The sequence below is a fragment of the Pantherophis guttatus genome, chromosome 15 (assembly GCF_059756535.1).
Source record: "Pantherophis guttatus breed Tessera chromosome 15, ASM5975653v1, whole genome shotgun sequence".
In the NCBI taxonomy this organism is placed as follows: Eukaryota; Metazoa; Chordata; class Lepidosauria; order Squamata; family Colubridae; genus Pantherophis; species Pantherophis guttatus.
Window position 1 is genome coordinate 19,688,179 of NC_142077.1, and position 22,404 is coordinate 19,710,582.

General features: G+C 43.7%; 1 long non-coding RNA gene across 1 annotated transcript; it reads left to right on the forward strand.

Annotated features, from left to right (window-relative positions):
• The first annotated feature begins 3,519 nt into the window (after positions 1–3,519).
• On the forward strand, positions 3,520–8,782 carry LOC148112054 (uncharacterized). The gene is made up of 3 exons (XR_015729923.1): positions 3,520–3,742; positions 6,909–6,966; positions 7,684–8,782. It is a non-coding gene; the product is annotated as an uncharacterized LOC148112054 (long non-coding RNA).
• The last annotated feature ends 13,622 nt before the right edge of the window (positions 8,783–22,404 follow it).

The following is a 22,404-nucleotide window of genomic DNA, read 5'->3' on the forward strand; positions in this document are numbered from 1 at the left end:
ATATTCTTTCCATTTAGATAGTATGCAGGAAAAGAAAATCATATCGATATGTTTCAAAATGGGAAATTGTTGAATGACTGGAATTCTTCTAGCTCTCTTCCCTTTCAGCTCAATAAAGAGAACTCTGTAAGAGTCATTCAGAGAAATTTGCTGTTCAGCAACAGCTATTGAATGTGACACTTTATAAAAAATAATTTGGGCACTTCTTCCTACAGCTAAAAGTGTGTATGTGAGAGAGAGTGAGCAGGAAAAGAGGCCAGAAGGAAGCTGCGGGAACCAAGAACCCACCTGGTTGCCTGATCACCTCTGTGAGAATGCCGGAATGATGTGAAATGCCATGTTTGACCAGCTGTCAGATGGGGAGGAAAATCTTCATCTCTCTTATATAATTCTTTCTTGATTTTCTGATAAAACCTCCTTTGCAGAAAGTGTTCAGCAGAAGAGCTTCTGGGATTTCAGTTTGGGATTGTTTCTTTTTTGGTGTGTACTTCACACCAAAATAAATAAATAAATAAAAAAATAAATGAAAATAAATTTCCACTGTGTTTTTTTCTTTCCTCAACCAGAGAATTAAAATAGCAGTTTTCAGGCCCTTTAATTTTCCACTCTACAATTTCTACGTAAAGCATTTTCTTTGCTCCTCTTCCAAGCTTGTCTTGCCTGTGAAGGGCTAGAGAAGATGTCCAGAGAAAGGAGACTGGGGAGCCAGGAGGAGGTTGAGGGGATCCTGTCTAAAGGCAGCCGCATCATTGACCAGATCAGAAACCTTCAATGCTGCATAATATTCATCCAGGTCCAAGAAGGGGGTGAATAGAGGGGGGGGACTTCCTGGTTTCTAGGAAGAGGCACCCATGGAAGCTGTTCTGCTCTCTAACCACACAGATTGCTGATCAGTTGCTAATCAATTTTTATGTCTTATAATGGCTCCTAATTGCAAACAGGATCCCTTTGCAAATTCCATTTTAAGGAGATAAGAAGATAAGAAAAGCTCTGATGGATCAGACCAAGATCAGTCTAAGATTCACAGTGACCACACAAATTCCTCTGGTTCTCCCACAAGCAGAAGGCAGAGAGACTTCTGGCTTTGCCCAACATGGAACAGACATTTTCCCACAATTTCACTTTCCTCCATCACACTACACAATATTGGAAACTTGGCCATCTCACACACTAGGAATCCCCAATTCTGATATCCCAAGAACATTTTTCCAAGTTTCACACCCCCAATCAAAAAGGACTAAGGCAGGACTGGAACAGAGGTGGGTTTCAGCAGGTTCTGACCAGTTCTGGAGAACCAGTAGTGGAAATTTTGAGTAGTTCAGGGAACCGGTAAATTGCACCTCTGACTGGCCCCACCCCCATCTATTCTCTGCCTCCGGAGTCCCAGCTGATCAGGAGGAAATGGGGATTTTGCAGTAACTTTCCCCTGCCACGCCCACCAAACCAAGCCACCTCTAGTAGTATTTTTAAGTTAATTCTTGATCTCTTTCCTTGCCACACATATTTCCACGTTATTTTCTTCAGCTCTTCAAAGTACAGTATTTTGTCTCTAGTTTTATTGGTATAGTTTGAAATAAAAATAATATTTCTGGTAATACAGTACATTCATTTTTATTAATTCTATTCTTCCCATTAGTGACAATTGCAAGTTTCTCCATTTCTCCAGGTCTGTTTCGATTTGTTTTTTCAGTTTATAATGATTGTCTTCCTTGAGCGTTGCACATCTTGATGTCAGATGAATGCCCAAATATTTCACTTTCTTCACAATTTGGATATCCAGTTTCTCCATCATCTCCTTTTTTTGATTTTCTCTCATATTTTTAACTAATATTTTTGTCTTATCTTTGTTGATTTTCAGTCCTGCTACTTTCCCATATTCTTCTATTTGCTCTAATAGTTTTGGCGCTGTCTCCAGTGGAGCTTCCATGATAAACACCAAATCATCCGCAAATGCTTGTAGTTTATATTCTTCTTTTTTGATTCTCATTCCTTTTATTTCCTTTTCCTGTCTCACTTTTCTATTTAAAACCTCTAATGTCAATATAAATAATAACAGAGATAAAGGGGATCCTTGTCTTGTTCCTTTTCTGATTTCTATTTTCTTTGTCATTTCACCTTTGCTGCTTGGTCTCTCTATATATAGTTTGGATCATATTTATGAATCTGTCTCCAAAATCCATCATTTTCAACTGTTTTATCATAAATTGCCATAATGCATGTTATCAAACGCCTTTTGTGCATCTGAAAACAGCAGCGCTATTTGCTTCTCTGAGGGTAATTCATCATATTCTGATTCTGGGGAGCCAGGAGGGGATCGAGGGGAGAAGCTCTGGCCTTGGGACTCAGGGGCTCAGCCGGCCTGAGGGGGAGACAGGGAGGCCCTGAGGAAACTCCGGGGCTTCAACCAAGGTGGACTTTATTCAAGGAGTCAAAAGAAGAGATTAAGTTCCACACACAGAACAGAGTTTAGAAAGGGATGAAAAAAGCCACGAAGAGAATTCTAGCTACATCCAGTTTCCTCCTTTCCTTCTTTCTACTGGAGGTTCCCGCCACAAAATGGAGGCGGCTGCGCTTTAGCTGTCCCTCTCACTGCCTGTAGGGGGCAGTCTATACTCTGGCCTTTAAGCCACACCTGGCCTCCGCAGGCACTGAGAGGGACAGCTAAAGCTGGAAAAGATCCCACATCCTCCATTTTGTCACCCAAGTCCCTTTTTGGAGAGGATTCTTTTGCCCTCTGTAAAGAGGGGAGGAGTTAGAATAATGGACAAATGGAGTCGAAAGAGACCTCAGAGGTCATCCCTCCAACTGCCCAGTGAAGGGTTTACTAGAGCGTCTTTCTCAGCCTTAGCAACCTGAAGAGGTGTGGACTTCAACTCCCAGAATTCCAATCAGCACTCAGGGTCCTTCCTCCACCGGGTCCTTCCATGATTTAGCGGTCCCTCTCACTGCCTGTAGGGGGCAGCCTATACTCTGGCCCTTAAGCCATACTTGGCCTCTGCAGGCAGCGAGGAGGACACCTAAAGCTGGCAAAGACCCCTGTGTTCCTTTAGGTACATTTTCACAAGGCCTTTTGGATACGAATAATATTTAATCTTTTGTGGTGTTTCCCTCTCAGCTCCCCTTCATCATCTGGGCCTGGAGAGGAAAACCTGGACTCTCTGGAGCTTTAATTCCAGATCCAAGGGGCGACATTTCAATCTGGGCTCCATCCCCACAGAAGGGGCAGAATCTGGGCCTCCCCGACCTCCCCAGGCGACCAACGGTTCCCCACTCAGAAGGAGCCGCAGTGGCTGAAGGGAATTTGGGCTTGAAGCCCCTTCAGAGTCGGTTCATCCATGGATAAGCCCCGCCCCCAGGTGAAGGCAGGCAGTTGGGGGTTATTATTCAAATCTCAGGTCCAGGCCAATCAGACCCTTGGCTTGTGACGTCAGAGGCTCCTCCTGAGCTCATTGGCTGGAGCTCACCATGGTAACCTCCAGCATCCTTGGGGAGTCTGGACCACATAATGGAGGCTCTGCTCAACATCCCTGGAAAGTGGCTGGATTGGATGGCAGCACTGGGGGCATTGCAGGGCCTCCCTCGCCTGGGCTCCTCAGGAGGGAGAGACCCTCCCCTTTAAGGCAGAATTAAGGGGGGGGAGATGAGTGAAATGGGGTTCAACCAAACACGACAGACGTGCTGATACCTGCCCTGTCTGCAGCCTCCATACCTGTCACCAAACTCCTCATCCACCATCTCGAAGGTCCTTGTCTCCAGAAAGGGGCTGGGGCTGGCTGGCTGGCTGGCGGTGAAGTGCGCTAGGAAAAATCTGCAAGGTTTAAGGCCAAAAATTGGCTTCAGGCTGTCCCAGTTGGATGGAGATTGTGACCCCAAAGCTAGAGGTTGACCTGATTTGGGGAAATTAACCTAAACTGTGATTCCATTGGCCAGATAGTAGTTATTTTCCAAACACACTTGGCCTGGCAACTGAAGTATTCATTTATTTTCATTTTTTATTACTTAGGTTTTTATACCACCTTTATGATTTCTCTAAATAGCTCAAGACAGTGAACGAATCTAAGATTCCTTCATCCCCACAAAAACAACCTTGTGAAGGCTGAGAGAGAGACTGGTTCCAGGCAGGGCCGGATTTTCCTATAGGCTAACTAGGCTTCAGCCTAGGGCCTCAAGATCAAGAGGGGCCTACACAGTGGTGGGATTCTGGGGGTTCTAGGGGGTTCGGCCGAACCCTTTGTTAAATTGCTGGCCCGCCCGCCCCTCGCCTCCCACCCGTGCGGCGCCAGCCTACCGTAGCCAGGGGTAGGCAATTGTGGCTCTTTTACAACCTGTGGACTTCAACTTCCAGAATTCCTGAGACAGCTTGGCTTGTCTCAGGAATTCTGGGAGTTGAAGGCCACAGGTTGTAAAAGAGCCACAATTGCCCACCCCTTCCCTAGCCTGAGTTCCGCTGCCTGGGATGCACGTGGGCTGCCACGTGGTTCTCCACCGGCTCCGGACGCAAGAGAGCAGGATGGAGAAAGCAGCTTCCACGCCTTCACTCACCCTCACTCTCTGCTCTGTTGGATCGTCGGCCGTTCGCTTACCCCGCCCACTCCCCATCTATTGCTGCCTCCGATGGCTAGAGGGAAAAAAACCTTCAAATTCTTGCCGCGGGGCTTCAAAGGGCCACCCTAGAGCCAGTGGTGCAGCTGAACCCTTTGTTAAATTGCTGGCTTGCCCCGCCCCTCCGCACCACTATTTATTGCCAATCAATAGTGGTGGGCGAGGGGCGGGGGAGCCAGCAATTTAACAAACGGTTCAGTGTTTTTTTTATAATTTTATTGGCCCCCGGAGCTTCAGCATAGGCTAATTGGCTTCCCGGCTCTCAGCTGATTTGTCTCAGCTGTTTTGCTCAGAGCTCTTCTGCTTCCTTGAAAAGAGTGCTGGTTTTTTTCCCCCTAGCTATGCGGAGAAACAAAAGTGAAACTGCTTTGCTGTTGCTGCAAGGTTGGAAAATTAGGCAGGCAGAATTCTTTTCTTTTTCCTCACCAAAAAAGGTAGGTACAAACAATGGGAAATTTAGGGAAAAAGAGGAGAGTTCAAGATTTTAAAACACAAAAGAAAAAAAGCTCTATTTAACTAGGGAATGGTAATAATTGAGATACTATTGTATATTTCTGAAAGCAAAAATGGTTAAGTTGTGGTTTGGAGGAATATATGGGGGAAATTATTTGGTTTATTATTATTGGTAAATATAATTAATTGATTTGTAAGAAATTGGATTGCATGGAAATAATTGGAATATTCATGTTCATATTGATTAATATACAAAAAAGGTAGTTATATAACTAATTGATTTATATTAAAATGTTGAATTTATATTAAACAACTAATATTACATAATTAACCAATGTGAGGATGGATATAAAAATAGATGACAATGGGAAGGGGTATAATATAGAATAGAAGGGAAAAATTGAATTTGATTAAGATTAGAGATGAGGATGAAGGGTAATATTGGTTTTTTACAAAAATAGATGAGGAATAAATATGGCAAAAAGGAAATATAGAAATTGTAAATTTAATTGAAATGATTAAACACTGTTTAAATTTGTGAACCGGCCAAATACTCTGTTCAAAGAAAATACATTGTATGTTTGTATGTGTGTTTCTAATTATTGTTATTTATTCATATTTGTTCTCTTTTATTCTTTAAAGTTTAACAATTCATTCTTTATCTTAATATCTTTATATTTGTTTGGGGTTGGCTTTCTTCCCTTTCATCTTTTTTATTGTACAGCAATCTTTCTCCTCAAACCTACCACCTCTCTCTTTTCTTTCCTTCTTACTTTCTCTTCCCCACCCCTTCTTCTTCTCCTCCCTACTTCCTCTTCCTTTCTCCTTCTCCTCCTCTCTTCCTCCCTCTCTTACCCTCACTCCTACTCTAATCTCCCTTCCCTTCCTTCATCCCTCTCTATTGCTGTATCCTTTTATGCATATGGACTACTCAGAGGGCTGAAAAAGTTATTTTTGACTGGTCCTCGTACTTTTAACCAGTCCTCGAACTTACGACTGTCCTCACATTTTACGTTTTTGCCCTATCTTGTCACCATGGTGAAGAGAAGCAGTTGTGAAATGAGTGACATGGTTGTTAAGAAAGCTGCACGGGCATAAATGTGAGGATGGTCATAAGTGTGAGGACCAGTCAAAAGTGCGAGGCCCAGTCAGAAATGACTTTTTTCAGCCCTCTGAGTAGTCCCTATGCACATAGCCATGCCCACCCGGTCACATGATGAGCTACCCACGCCTACACAGTCACATGATTGCCAAGCCACACCCCCAACTAAGCCACGCCCACAGAACCTGTTGTTAAAAAAATTGAATCCCACCACTGGTGAAAGGGCCTCATAAGTGGAATAGCCTAGGGCCTCTTTTCATCTAAATCCGGCCCTGGTTCCTGGTCTCCCACCTGGCTTTCGTGGCTAAGATGAGACTCGTAAGTACTTGAGGGGGATCTGTCTTAATTCCAATGGTCATCACCTTTTCCTGTTATCAGAAATCATAGCAATACAAAGACGTCCAAATTGATGGAGAGCCGATACCAGCTTCTTTGGAGGGTTTTGAGCAACAATATGCCTTGAGTTGGACTTGGAATCAAATGGGAAATCAGGATAGTTTGAAGAGAGATCAGTATTGAGGGATTCTGTTGGTGTTTCTTGAACTAGGCCCCTTTAAGGTATGGAGGGACACTTCAACTCCCAGAATTCTCCAGCCAGCCAGCATGCAGAATTCTGGGAGTTGAAGACCATCCATCTGTTAAAGGGGCCAAGACTGTGGTTTTTACACAAAGTTGTTATACTGTAATTTAATGACTGCTTTAGGCTATTGTCATTTGATTGTATTAACCCTCATCTGTTCCCTATTTGCAGGTTAAATTGACAATGAAAAGGAAGTAGTCAATAGAAGCCTACAGCTGAAAGGGACCTTGTAAGTCAACTGCCTGCCTGCCTGATTGATTGACTGATTGATGGATTAATTCTATGTCATCAAGTTGAATGTTGATGCCTAGCAGCCCATAGATGATTTTCTCCGTGTAGATCTGCCCCAACCTGGTCCTTCGGGTCTCCCAACCTTCCCCCATCCCCACTATAGCTGCTTACTAGTGATCCTTCCCTTCTTTTCTTTCCTTCACCCATGTCAGCATTACCGACTTCTCCAGGGAGCTTCGTCTGCATTGATTGACAGCATTGAAACTGTGTGGACTCTGAGTGGCCAAAGAGGTAGATGGATGACCTGTCCCCAGTCTGGATTTTCAGGTCTCCCTAAAATTCACCCATCCACACAATAATCAAATCCACTAACCTTACCCCAAATTGTCCTCTCCTTCTCTTCCCTTCCACCTTTCCCAGCATTAGGAACGTCTCCAGAGAGCTGGTTTTCACTTGATGTGCCCTCAAATATGATGTTTTGAACCTGGTGGTTTTTAGTTGAGAACTGATCTGGGTAGATTATATCTAAAGGATCCTTTGGCAGGCAACCCCTCTGCAGATTGTCCATTGGGTCTTCACTCCTCCTGCATCTCATTCTAGCAGAAGATGATGGACTCCAAAACTGTAGGAAAAAACCAGAGTGGAAAAGGCAGGTTAGCAAAATTGGCCCTGAACGGAGAGAGGATGTGACTGTGTCTCTTCATTTTTCAAACAGGTCAGCAACAAGGAAGAAATGGTCAATATCCTTGGGAGATCTCTCAGTGACCACTGATGGTCCCAACCTCCAGGTTGATGAACTGAGAGACTCCTTTGACTTTCAGTCCCAGAAATTGCAGGGAAAAAAAATCAATAGATGAAAGATCAGCACAGCTGTCTCCAGGAGAAAGTGGATCAACTTAAGACAATAACGGATGACCTGCAGAAAACCTGCAGAAGACCATGCCATCAGTTAGAGCTAGAGAAGAAATCTTTTTGAAATACATTGAAGAACTCCACAAAGAACTGCATGAGGTCACTAGCCAAGTGTCCATCTCAACCAAGAGAAGGTGACTCTGAGAAAGACCTTCTGCCAGAGGTTACGAAGCAGCTCCAGAGTCTGCAGCATGAACTGGCTGAGATGGACCACAGTTACCATGTGGAGAAAAACCACTACAACCAACTGAGAAATCCAACTGAGAAAGCCAACTGAGAAAGCGTGCTTCAGAATATGAGAAAAAAGAAGCAGAAGCACCTCAAAAGTCTGCAGCAGCCACATCAGACCTCCCAGATCCGGCTCTGGCCAGACTCACCTGGCACACTAGGTATCAAGCCCCCCCCCATATCTTCTCCCAGGTACATCAGATGGGAAACATGATGTAACTCTACTTTATTGGAAGGGCACATAAGAGAACCTTGCATGTCTGAAAGTACAAATCTCCCACCAAAGCTTTTGAAAGCCTGAAAAGTGAGGGAGGGTCCTTTCTGAGGTTCTTTCTCTGCCAATTATGCACCTGGGGGCTCCCCTCCCCCCTTATCTGATCATTCCCTGTGGAGCATCTTCTCCATCTATTCTTCTATATTGTCATTAATACAGGCGGGACAGTTGAAGAAATAGGATTTTTTCAGGATGCAACGTTTATATCGACTCTTAGACAAAGCTACTTTGATGTTGTTTTAAAAATACCACCCAGTTTTTAGAACAATATCTATGATTTCCTAATAGAGTGCATAAGTAAAATCCAGTAGAAAAATATACAATTTTTAGCAGGAGGACTTAACAAGCTCTCCTATTTTATATAAGAACAAACGAATGGCAGCTACAATGTGAATCTTTCATTAAGATTTCAATTGTACTTTTTCTCATATCATTTCTTTTTTTCAAATCTATTTTTTTATTTCATTCAAAACCTCCAAAAAATGGAAAAAAAAAGACAAACAAGCCCCCAAAGCTAAATAAAACTAGATTAAATAGATGAAAGATCAGCACAGCTGTCTCCAGGAGAAAGTGGATCAACTTAAGACCACAGCAGAAGACCTGCAGAAAACCTGCAGAAGATCATGCCATCAGTTAGAGCTAGAGAAGAAATCTTTGGTGAAATACATTGAAGAACTCCACAAAGAACTGCATGAGGTCACTAGGCAAGTGTCCATCTCAACCAAGAGAAGCCTGACTCTGAGAAAGACCTCGAAGAGGTGAGGAACCTTCCGCCAGAAGGTAAGAAATTCCTCGAGAGTCTGCAGCATGAACTGGCTGAGATGGACCACAATTACCATGTGGAGAAAAACCACTACAACCAACTGAGAAAGCCAACTGAGAAAGCCAACTGAGAAAGCCAACTGAGAAAGCGTGCTTCAGAATATGAGAGAAAAGAAGCAGAAGGACCTCAAAAGTCTGCAGCAGCCACATCAGACCTCCCAGATCCGGCTCTGGCCAGACTCACCTGGCACACTAGGTATCAAGCCCCCCCCCCCATATCTTCTCCCAGGTACATCAGATGGGAAACATGATGTAACTCTACTTTATTGGAAGGGCACATAAGAGAACCTTGCATGTCTGAAAGTACAAATCTCCCACCAAAGCTTTTGAAAGCCTGAAAAGTGAGGGAGGGTCCTTTCTGAGGTTCTTTCTCTGCCAATTATGCACCTGGGGGCTCCCCTCCCCCCTTATCTGATCATTCCCTGTGGAGCATCTTCTCCATCTATTCTTCTATATTGTCATTAATACAGGCGGGACAGTTGAAGAAATAGGATTTTTTCAGGATGCAACGTTTATATTGACTCTTAGACAAAGCTACTTTGATGTTGTTTTAAAAATACCACCCAGTTTTTAGAACAATATCTATGATTTCCTAATAGAGTGCATAAGTAAAATCCAGTAGAAAAATATACAATTTTTAGCAGGAGGACTTAACAAGCTCTCCTATTTTATATAAGAACAAACGAATGGCAGCTACAATGTGAATCTTTCATTAAGATTTCATTTGTACTTTTTCTCATATCATTTCTTTTTCTTAAATCATTTATTTATTTCATTCAAAACCTCCAAAAAATGGGGGGGGGAATGATAAACAAGCCCCCAAACCTAAATAAAACTAGATTAAAAAGTGCATAAAAAAGAAAAAAGGGAAGAAAAGAACCAGTTCAGGTGAGGAAACTAGGAGTAAGGGAAAACTCCCTGCTGAGTCTGGCTGCCATCTTGGGGAGAGTCGGAAAAACACTTTCCTTCCAGTGGTTCAGCAGCTGCCATCCCTGGATGCTCAGCCAGCAGTCCTGAGTCCTGCAGGTCATTTTCCACCAGATGTCCAGGAATTTGAACCCCTGGCACGGTCCTTCCTGACCTGGGCAACTGGAGAGCCCACCTGGGTTTCTGTCGTGTGTTTTTCCCTATTGTTTATGGGAGAGGCATTCTTTGTCCGGTTCCTCTCATGAGTCCTGTCCAGTATGGTTGAACCTCAGGTGTAGCCCTCATCTTCCTTTGAGCACACAAGCCCCACAACCACGTCAAGGTCCTGCCTCACAGGGGGGATTGTGGTTCTTCACACTGTCAGCCAGACTGGATGTCAGCTCTTCCAAGGAAAGCTGCCTTTGGCAATTGACCGATGGTGAGGTTGTCAATGCCATGGGTGTCGAAATGGGGCTCCAATTGTTTTGGGATTTCACCCCAGCTGCCAGTTAGTCCTGGGGCAAAATAAGCACCGATTTAATATTTTAATAACTTTAATATTTTAATAACAGACTCAGGCTCAACCCATCCAAGACCGAGTGGCTGTGGTTTCCGACATCCCGATATAGTCAGTTGGTGCCATCACTGACTATTGGGGGCAAGTCATTGGCCCCCACGGAGAGGATTCGCAACTTGGGTGTCCTCCTGGACTCACGGCTGTCTTTAGAAGAGCACATGATGGCCGTGGCCAGGGGGACTTTTTATCAGGTCCGCCTGATTCGCCAGTTGCATCCCTTTCTGGATCAGGACTCGTTAAATACGGTCACTCATGCTCTCGTTACTTCCCGCTTGGACTACTGCAATGCTCTCTACATGGGGCTCCCCTTGAGGAGCACCCAGAGGCTCCAGCTGGTCCAGAATGCGGCCGCGCGGGTGGTTATGGGAGCGACGTGGCGCTTCCATGTGAACCCCCTCCTGCGCGAGCTGCACTGGCTCCCGGTGGTCTTCCGGGTGCGCTTCAAGGTTTTGGTTACCACCTTTAGAGCGCTCCATGGCATCGGACCGGGGTATCTACGAGACTGCCTTCTGCTACCAATAGACTCTCACCGACCAGTACGCTCCCATAGAGAGGGGCTCCTCAGGGTGCCGTCGGCCAAACAGTGTCGACTGGCGGCCCCCAGGGGGAGAGCCTTCTCTGTGGGGGCACCTACCATCTGGAACGAGCTCCCCCCAGAGATACGGAAGATCCCGGACCTGCGCACGTTTCGCCGTGCTCTCAAAACTTTTCTATTTCAGCAAGCTGGCCTGGCCTAACTCCCCTCTTTTAAATTATTTTTTAAATTTTTTAATTCGTGATTTTATAAATTGGGTGTTTTAATCTGTGTTTCGGCCAAAATATTTAATAATTTTAAGGGATTTTTAATATTTGTATTATCTGTATTTTATCTTGGCTGTTCACCGCCCTGAGTCCTTCGGGAGTAGGGCGGTATAGAAATTTGATTAAATAAATAAAATAAATAAATAAAAATAAGCAAGAAGCAATAAATAAATAAAACTTAGCAATCAAATTAGTATTTAAAACTACCAGGCTCCCACTCTTCTTGCTTTTTAGCTTCCAAGGCCAGCCATCCCCACCCAAAAACCCAAAGCAGGAAATGCAAAGCAACCAAGGACACCAGGTGACCTCAAGAGACCCCAAATCCTCTCCCTTCAGCTAGGACTCTTCTTGTGGACAAGTCCTTGGTCCTCTCACTTCTTGCCGCCTCCAAGTTGTCCACTGACTGCAGTCACCTGGGGTTTTCCGCCTCTTGAATGGAATCCATCCAAGAATTAAATAACAATAATATCATAATGGGAAAAAAACTTAACAACCAAATTAGTTCAAACACTTACCAACCATCACATTGTCGTGCAAGGTAGAAAGTCTACAGACCCCATTAAAATGCTGAGATGTTTCTGAGGTTTCTGAGACACCAAAAAAAAAAAAAAATCAGACCAAAATAAATCTGAAAGAAGATCTGAAAGAAGAAATATTTAGAGAGCAATCTTGAACTTAAAATGAATTTATTACAGCCCCAAATACCCAAAAGAAACAGAAAATAAAAGATATAATACATAGTTATATATATATTTACAAATACAGAACTGCTGCGGCCATCCAGAGATTTATTGCATTTATTGATTTAATTTATTGCAGCCTCAAATACACAAACAGAAGAAAAGGTATATTACATAGTTATATATATTGCATGTATAATACATATTTACAAATACAGAACTGCTACGGCCATCCAGACAGAAACCCCCAAAGTTCCTTGGAGACCCTGGAAAGTGACCTTGTTCCTCTTTGGGGTCCATGCTTGGTTTGGCCTCTGCGTTGAAGGTGCTGCAAGTGTCACCAGAAGCACCAGGTGAAGATGAGGAGGCGGCTTCAATCACTGTGGAACCTCCATACCAGAATCCATCACTTCCCACATCACCATCATTGATGAAAGACGATGTCAGACGTTCAGCCCTGGTCAACAATGGGATGGTTGGCATCTCAGCCGTGGCCGCTCCTTGTCCTGGGGCAAAAGAAGCACAGATTGAATATTTTAATAATAATGAAATAGAAAGGAAGAAACAAAACAATTCAAAAAACTGAGCCACCAAATTAAGATTAAAGGCTCCTAGTTTTCTTTCCTGTTGGCTTCCATAGTCCAAAAACTCCCACCCAAAACCCCAAAGCAAGAAATGCAAAACAAAAGGCATTAAATAACAACAACAATAATAACAGAATATCTTTCAAATAGAAAAATAAAGAAAAACTGACAACCAAATTAGTTCAAACACTTACCAACCATCACATTGTTGAGCAAGGTAGAACATCTGACATCCTCCTCCGTTCATCAATGATGGTGAGGTTGGGGTTGATGGGTTCCGGTATGTAGGGTTCCACCATGATGATGGCGGCCTCCACATCTTCACTTCGTTGCTCTGGTGACACTTGCAGACACCTTTTTCTGGGGATTGAAGAAGAAAAAAAGAATAAAATATCACTGACTGGTACATTCTTTTCTTAACAAGGATAATAAACCTATTCTTAATGGGGGGCCCATTAGTGGAGATTTTAAAGAAAAGGTTGGGGGTTGGACTAGAAGATCTTCAAGGCCCCTTCCAGCCCGGAGGGACTCTATCCTTTCTCCTGTTAGTCCCACCAACATTTTGGGAGGCTTTCAGTGCCCCAGGGCTCCCCAGGTTGTGGTGACGCCACTCCCCTGATCAGGAGCAACTTACCTGCACTGGTGGAAGAAAATGCAGAGGCCAATCAATGCATAGACCCCCAAAGACAAACAAGGTCACTTTCCAGGGGTCTCCAAGGACGTTCTGGGGTCTGTCAAGGGATGGCCGCAGCAGCTCGTTTGGGTCCATTTCTCTCTCTCCCTCTCCCTCTCTCTCTCTCTCTCTCCCCCCCCCAGATTGCTTCTGTTTCTGTCCATTTGACTCGTATGATGGACAGTAGAAATCTTATGATCTGTGTGAAGGTTATAGAGAACAGCAGACTTAACAGTATCTGAATGAGGATGGTATATATTTTATACAGTTTGTCCTGAGAGCATCCACCAGGCAGGGCAACAGTGCAGTGTTGAAAAACGAATAAAAGTAGTAAAAACAGTAAAAGTCTGGCTCTAAAGAGACTCATTATCATCTGAAGCATAAAAAACCACCCTGTAATTCATTTAGTAATGGCCGAATCAGAAACCTACGGCTGGCAGAACCCAACTTCCCTTCCTGATATAAATTGTGCAGCACAAGATTCCAAGAGTCCTTCAAAGGAAGGTCAAACTGGCCTTGAACTAACTCACTCCATGCTCTTTTCCATGGCCAGGAAGCCTACATTGAAAAGGAGCTTCTCAAGGGGCTTAGGAAGCACCGGGGAGGCTCCCATCCACAGACCCCCCTGGAAAAGCCAGGCCTTGGCTCCTCTCTGCCCCTCCAGCCAGGAGGACCTTGGGAGGAAAGCATCCATGGGGGGGGGGAGATCAGTTTGAGGAAGTAACAGGGGCTGCCAGATCCCCCCCCCTCCCCATCCCTCAGTCGTGGGTGAAGGAAGGAGTGGGGTTATCAGGAGACGAGGGAAACGGTGGATATCAGAGGAGACTTTCGGCTGAGTTCATAGCTGGGATGAGACAAAGATCAGACACCAGGACATTGCATGAAAAAGGAGTTACAGGTGGTCCTTGACTTACGACCACAATTGAACTTCAAATTTATGTTGTTAGGGAAGATGTTTGTTAAGTGAATTTTGTCCCATTTTACGACCCTTCTCACCACAGTCGTTAAGTGAATCACAGCAGTTGTGAAGTTTGTATCACGGTTGTTAAGTGAATCTGTCTTCCCCCTTGATTTTGCTTGTGGAAAGGTTGCAAAAGGGGATCCCGTGACCTTGGGACACAGCGACGGTCATAAGTCTGAACCATTTGCCAAGTGTCTGAATTCTGATCAAGCGATCATGGGATGCTAGAAAGGTCGAAAGTGTAAAAAATGGTCATAAGTCACCTTTTTTCAGTGATGCCGTTGTAACTTTGAACGGTCACTAAAAGAATTCCTGTAAGTCGAGGACTTACCTGTACTATATTCATTAGGGGAAACTAAGGAAGATCCCCTATATGAACTCGTACCTGCCTGGTATTTAACCCAGAAGGATTTCTAATTTCTAGATCAAAGGAGGGGGAATCCTTTGGATTCTGCGCAAGATCAGCGGGATCTTGCCAATCTCAGGGAAGAGATCCGCTGGGTCCTCAGCTGGGAGGATCCGAGGAAGAAGGAAGAGGGAAGCCAGCAGCTCAAAAAGAAGCTTGAATGGAGGCGGAAGCCACCACAGCCTTCGATTCTCGGTTCGGTCAGGACGGGGATTTGGAGGCAGTTTCTTCTGCAGCATTTTGGAATTTAGAGGCTGGTTTTGTGCATTTTGTGATTTGAATTAGTTTGTCTCTCAAAGGCCGGCAAGGAGTCTGAAAAGTGCTGGTTTCCTTGGCTTTTTCACCTGGTTTAGCCAAGGTAATTCATGCTAGCTGGGAAGTGGATGATGGGGCTCAGGGAGGCTGTCAGGGTTCCGACCGATGCCCTAATTGAATCGTGAGCCTCAAGCGGAGCTTCAGAAGAAATCCAGGTATTGATTAGGAGCTTCAGGTAGGCACGGACCAAGGGAAGCCAACTCTGAGCTCACTTAATTCGCACCTGGGCCCTGACCCTGTTTCCCCTCCCCCCAAGGCAGGGGTGAAATGCTCTCGGTTCTGACCGGATCTCCTGATCCAGTAGCGATGGCGGCGGGTGGTTTCTACAACCTGAAAAATGCTTTTAAAAGTAAAAAAAAAAAAAAGTTGGCCACGCCCACCCAGTCACATTACCCCACCCCCACCAAGCCACGCCCACAGAACTGGTAGTAACAAATTTTACATTTCACCGCTGGTTCAGTCCCTAACCAAGTATCCTACAGGGAGTCCTCGATTTGTATCCATTCATTTGGCGACAGTTCCAAGTTCCACGGCCATTGAAAAAAGCCATCTATGATGGGTCCTCACACTTACGACTAGTGCAGCATCCCCTTGGACACAAGGTCACTATTTGGGTGCCTGGCAATCAACACGGATTTATGACCAGGAAAATCAGTGGGCGAAACGGCGTTTGTTTCATGGCTGCAGGATTCACTCAACAACCCCAGTGATTCGCTTAACAACGGTGGCAATAAACATGGTAAAATTCAGCACAACTCACTTAACGACCGCCTAGCTTAGCAATGCCATTTCTGGTCCCAATTCTGGTCGTAAGTGGAGGACTAGCTGTAGGATGGAGCAGCAGTCTGATTTGGACAAGCTTAAGCAGGGCTGGGAGACCACCAGGAAATGCCAGGGGTAGGTTGAGGAGAAGGCAGTGGCCAACCTATCTTGCTATCAAGAAAATTAGGTGGGGGGGCCTTTAATGACTTTGAACCAATCAGTAAGTGACTCTGAGTTCTAGTCCCGCCTTAGGCATCAAAGGTAGCTGGGGGCTTTGAGCCAATCACCAGGAGGCCCCGATTTCAATTCCCAGGGCCCAGCTAGGACTTCAGGGCCAGACTCTATGCTGCCCCCTACAGGCAGTGACTCTTAGCTGACCCCTGGCAAGAGGGAGGGGCTATGATGGGGGGAGGGGCTCTCTGTGTCCAGGAGTTTCTCTCCTTTCCTCTCGGATGAGGCTGCTCTACCCCAGAAAGACCCGGGAGGGGGAGGGGGGACTTGGGGTTCTGTCGGAAGACGAGGCGGCAGTGGTGACCAGCAGGGCCTTTGCCCAAAATCCGCCCTGCCTTAACACTGACAATGTTTAAGGCATCAGGCTAGGAAGCAAGAGATCCTGAGTTCAAGTCCTGCCTTAGCCCTGAAAGCCTGTTTGCTGACCTCTGGACAGACACTCTCTTTCAGACAAGCCCACCTCACAGGGTGATTGTTGTGGGGAAAAGAGGAAGAGGAAGAAGAGTTGGAGATGTTCACCTCCTTTAGTTATTTGAAAAAAATAATAAAACAGTGGGGGGGAAATCTAACAAAAATAAAAACTAACTTTCTTGCTTCTGTTTGCATGGAATCTGTCCTAGCCTTGTGCAGATAAAGAAATTTCTCTTCTCAGAAGGAGGAAGAGTTTTTTTTAATCATCCCTTCCAATTACATTCACTCCCTTTTTTCACAGCCTTTGGGGGCACCAGTGGGGGCATCGGACCCCCTCCCAGCCCTGGGACACAGCAGGTTTCTCTGTTTCTTTGGGAAAGATTCCTTCCCCACTCAGAGTCCGCCTGAGCCCCATCATCCACTTCCCTCCCTGCCTGGGATCAACTGAATTCCTCCATTCAGACAACAGGAAAAGGGGAGTTTGACAGAGCCTCCAGGTCAGCCTCCATTCTTCCACATGGAAAGGTCACTCTGACCCCTCCCCCCCAAAGCCAAATTCACCTCGGTTTCTGGACACCTCCAGACATCGCTCGGCTGAGCTCACAGCAGGGCCAGGGAGGCTGAGAAATTGGGACAGAAGGGACCACAAACACCCCACAAACCTTTCCAGCCACAAGAGACTCTTGGACACAGATTGTGGTCTCACACACATTCCTAAACGGTGCCTTTATGTGGCAGTGGGAAGGGATATGGGCTCAATCTTACAACACTCATCCTGTAGGGCTGCCCCATCAGTTGTCCCTGGTGGCAGATGGAAGATTGTGAATCCCACTCCTGACACCAGTTTGTGTGGAATCAAACACAGGAGCCAAAAAACCAATAATCCAGGTTCACTGCAGTTGTGATTTATTTAGCGTCCATTGGAGGAATTTTGCTCCATAAAATAGTGGGAGGAAATATTTACAGACAAAAGGATGCAGTCCTATTTATACATTTCAGGAAAGGAAGAGAAAATGATAATCATACATATTTCATTTAATAGATGATGTAAGCATGAATATTCAGAATTAGCAAGACTCAAGTTACCTCCCCAGCCTTGTATTGTTGCTACCCTCAAGAAAGAGTTATTGTGTAAAAAAAAGAAACGTCTCAATTGCATTGCCACAGCAGTTTGGGTGAAATGTACTGAGAAATGAGGGCATCAACATTGCTCCATACAAGCCTTCTATATTTCTGTCTTGCTAACATGCTCCCATTTATCCAAGAAATTGGTCTCCTCACAATCTTCCACACACCCTTTATTTATTTCAAGAAAAATAGTTGGCCCACTCATGCATGGAGAAGAGCTTGGACCATTTTCTATGTTTGGACTGGGGAAAATGTTAAAGGTTGAAATTCCTCATTCTCACATTTACACATTTCTTCTGGCTATAAGCTGCTCCTTTGTGAAGAATTCAATAATTTCCAAATTTGAAACATACTGTATACATATGATTTTCTTTGACTCCTGCATACTATCTAAATGGAAAGAATATCTCCTTACAAATTCTTCCACTATCATATTTGTGTTATATCTCATGTTTTTACATTTATTCTGCCTGTGAGATGCTCCTTTGTGTTGAGGTCTGGCCTCAGAAGGATAATGTAGCACTTGGGGATGAAGATGCAGCCCAGCAGACCAGCACTGGAGGCCAGGATGGAGAAGACCTGCACAGCCACCATGGATTTCCCTTTGGTGCTCAGGTAGGTGGGCACAAAAGTCACCCAGACACTGCAGAAGACCAGCATGCTGAAGGTGATCAGCTTGGCTTCGTTGAAGGCCCCAGGCAGGTTCCTGGCCAGGAAAGCCACCGTGAAGCAGATGGCAGCCAGGAAGCCCATGTAGCTGAGGGTGACGTAGAACATGACAACGGCCCCTTCGTTGCATTGCAGGATGATCTCTCCAGGCTGGGAGTGGAGGTCAGAGTCAGGGAAGGGGGGAGAAACTCCCAGCCAGGTGGAGCAGATGATAATTTGGACTATAGAACAAGAGAAGATGATGGAGTTGGCCAAGCTCTTCCCCAACCATCTCTTCACTCGGTTTCCTGGTTTTGTGGCCAGGAAAGCCAACACAACTGTGATGGTTTTGGCCAAGAGAGAAGAAACGGCAACTGAGAAGGTGATGCTGAAGACCGTTTGTCGGAGAAGGCAGGTGGCTTTCCTTGGTTGACCAATGAAGAGAAGAGGAGACAAGAAGCAAAGCAGGAGGGAGACCAGGAGGATGTAGGAGAGGTCCCGGTTGTTGGCTTTGACAAGGGGAGTTTCTCCGTATTTAGTGAAGATGATTAAAACAAGATCTGTGGTTAGGAAGAAGAATAGGGCAAAAGAGATCAGGATGATGCCCAGGTGTTCTTCATAAGACAGGAAGGTTATAACTTTGGGGGTGCATTGGACTCTGTCCTCATTTGGGTATTTATCATCTGGACACTTGGTGCATTTTTCTGTATCTGAGAAAGCAAAAAAGCAATATATCCTTAATATCTGTCCTTTTCTCTTGCAAGAAAAAACCTTCTCTGGATACAGTTGATACTACAGGCATTATCCAAGAAGTATTTCTTAACTATTTCATTAAAAAGAGCATAAGAAGGATATTTTTTTCTTTAAAAATGTAGCTAGGTATATGAAGTTGAGGGAAGTCCCAGGATGTTAATTATTTCCTGTGTAATGTGTAGAATCTTCATAGGAACCTACATTATTAGAGGTAAATAATGAATCATATAATATTTTCAGGCAAACATCCTGAGTCCTGCCACATGGCAGTTAATATCCTGGACTTGGAGGATACCTTCAGTATCCTGTAACATCTGGAAGCAACCTGGAATTAAGGAGAAACTTCCTATCAGTGAGAGCAGTTAACCAGTGGAAAGAACTGGCCTCCAGAAGTTGTGGGTGCTTCAACATTGGAGGTTTTTAAGAAGAGACTGGACAGTCACTTGTCTGAAATGGTTTAGGGTCTCCTGCTTGAACAGGGGTGTTAGGATATGGTTTGAGCCTAACTATGTTGTCCAGGCAATATAAATGTACTGTTACTTTAATCTGATAATGTATTATGTGACTTTAATGCTCAGTCATGCTGTAATTAGATAATGACTGGTTATGAGAGTATTTAAGCAAGGTACTGTAACATGTTCAGTTGCTGCTATGCTATGCTGCCATTATGATGAAGCTGATATGATAAGCTACCATTGAGAGGAGTTGTTATCTGCTAATCATCGTTGGATGGATCTGCAACCATCGTGGTTTGTGAACCAGAGTGAGTTTGTTATTCTAACCAACTACTGTTTGTTGGGTAAGAAGATTCTGTAACTACTGGACTGATTTACTGGCAAAGACTTGGAATTTGTTTAAAGACTATGAGACTGTTTTTCTACTATAAAGTAAGCTTTTGATAAACCAGTTTGCATATCTCTTATTCATTGCTCTCAGCAACATTTCTCTGTGCGCTACACTGCTGGTTGGTAACACAACAACAATATCCTTAACATTGGTTATGGGCCCAGAGCCAACCAGAACTAACTAGGATTGTTAAAGCTAAACAGAGAGTTAATGTGAATAGAACAAACTGTGTTTGTGATAAACAATCCAAGTGAAGATGGCACTAGAACAAGCAGCAAATTTTTCCATGATAACCCGGCTGGATGGAACAAACTATGTATCCTGGTCTGCAAAATGTAATCTACTTCTGCATAGAGAAGGACTGTGGGGCATAGTTAATAATCCACCAGATGTAACAGCATGGAATCCTGCTGATGAAGAAGATGAGAAGAAATTAGCCAAGTTTAACAGAGACAATGAACGAGCTCTTTGCATTATTGGACTAACACTGGGTGACCAGCAGCTTGTCTATATTCATGGCAAAGAGTCTGCTGCTAGGTTTTGGACCAAGTTGAAGAGACTATATTTTCGTGACTCTGTGGGTGCTCATATTTATCTCACACGGAGATTATTTAAACAAAACCTTCTGAAAGGTGGAGATATGATGGCTCATTTGGAATCCATGACCAGAATTTTCCAGGAGCTGCATGAAAAAGAACTTGTTTTCTCAGAACTACAACAAGTTTATATAATTCTTTCTTCTTTGGACTATAGCTATGACAACTATGTTTCTTCGTTAGAGGTTTTGTCCAGAGATGAACTGACATTGGCTGGCATAACTGGTAGGTTATTGGAAGAATCCAAAAGAAGACAAGAAAGGGATCAGTTGAGAGTGCAACAACCAAAAGAGGAAAAAATGTACTCAACTGCCTATTTTGTAAAACGTTGTATTGCTTGTGGGGCTAAAGGGCATATAGCTAAGTATTGTAAGAATAAGAAAATGTCTGTTAGGAACAATACTAGACTCAAGAAGGGTTGTAATTTAGCTATATCCAGTTCAACTACTGATGTTAACCAGGATTGTTGGGTTGTTGACAGTGGTGCTTCTCAATCAATTTCTAGGAATAGAAATTTTTTTGTTAAAATGGAGAAGAATAACCAGCATGTAAAATTAGCAAATGGCTGGAAGGTTAAGGTAGCTGGAGAAGGTGTTGCTCATTGGTCATTTAGTAATGAACCATTGCCTATGTTATATATTCCTGGGTTAAAATTCAATTTATTATTTGTTAAATCATTATTGCAATTTGGGTTTTTCAGTAACATTTAAAAATGATAAGTATTTTATTGAGAAAGATGGCAAAATTGTTACTGCAAGTTTAGAAAATGATTTATTTGTTTTAAGTGATAACCCAGTATTGATGGCTAAATCTAAGTCTGTTTATAAGAATGTTAAACCACATGATGAATGTATTCATCTGTTACACCGGAGACTTGGGCATTTAAATTTCAGGATGTTAAAGAAAACAGTTCAGTTATCTGAAAAGATAAAACTACATGCATGTAGTAAATATCTAAATTGCAATGCCTGTAGTCAGCAAAAAAGTAGGGTTACACCAGCAAACCGTGTTAATGGTTTTAAAACCACAAATCCATTAGAGGTAGTGTTTATAGACCTAATTGGACCCAAGAAACCTAGCATAGGAGGTACCTGCTATATTCTGAGCATAGTAGACCATTATTCAAAATACGGATTCTGTTATTTTATGAAACCAAAAAGTGAAACATTCCAGCATATTAGCAACTGGCTACGTTTTATGGAAAGGAAACAGAAATTTAAGGTTAAATGCTTAGTGACTGATAATGGTACAGAATTTACTAACCAAAGGTTGGAAAAGTTTTTACAGGATGCAGGGATCCAGCATAAACAGTCTGCACCGTACAGACCACAGCACAATTCATATATTGAGAGACGAGGTCAAACATTACAAGCCATGACTAGAACTATGTTGGCAGATTCTGGTTTGCCTGAAAATTTATGGGGTGAGGCTGTTATGTGTGCTAACCATGTGTTAAACAACGTGGTTAATTCCTCTAGAGGTGAAATACCATTCATCTTATGGCATGGGAGGAAACCAAATCTTAATTACTTACACACATTTGGAACCCCAGCTTGGGTACATATTCCATCTAGTTTAAGGAGAAAGGATCAACAGAGAGCCAGAAAAATGTTTTTCGTTGGCTAAGAATCAAATCATAGATCTTTTAGATTTTGGGCACAGGGAACTACTAGTGTTTACTGTAGTGCAAGTGCTAAATTTCTAGAGCACAAAGGATGGGATAAACTAGAAGGTGCAGATTATAGACATGATAATAATACTGTTAGTATAAAGCATTATATTCCTGATGATATTCCTGAGGATTTAGATAATGTAAAATCCTCTACCAAGGAGGAAGAACAGGAAGTAGGTTTAGAGGATGCAGTTTTAGGGGAGGAGTCAGATGAACCATCTGCTGTAAGTCCTGTATTACCTAGAAGATC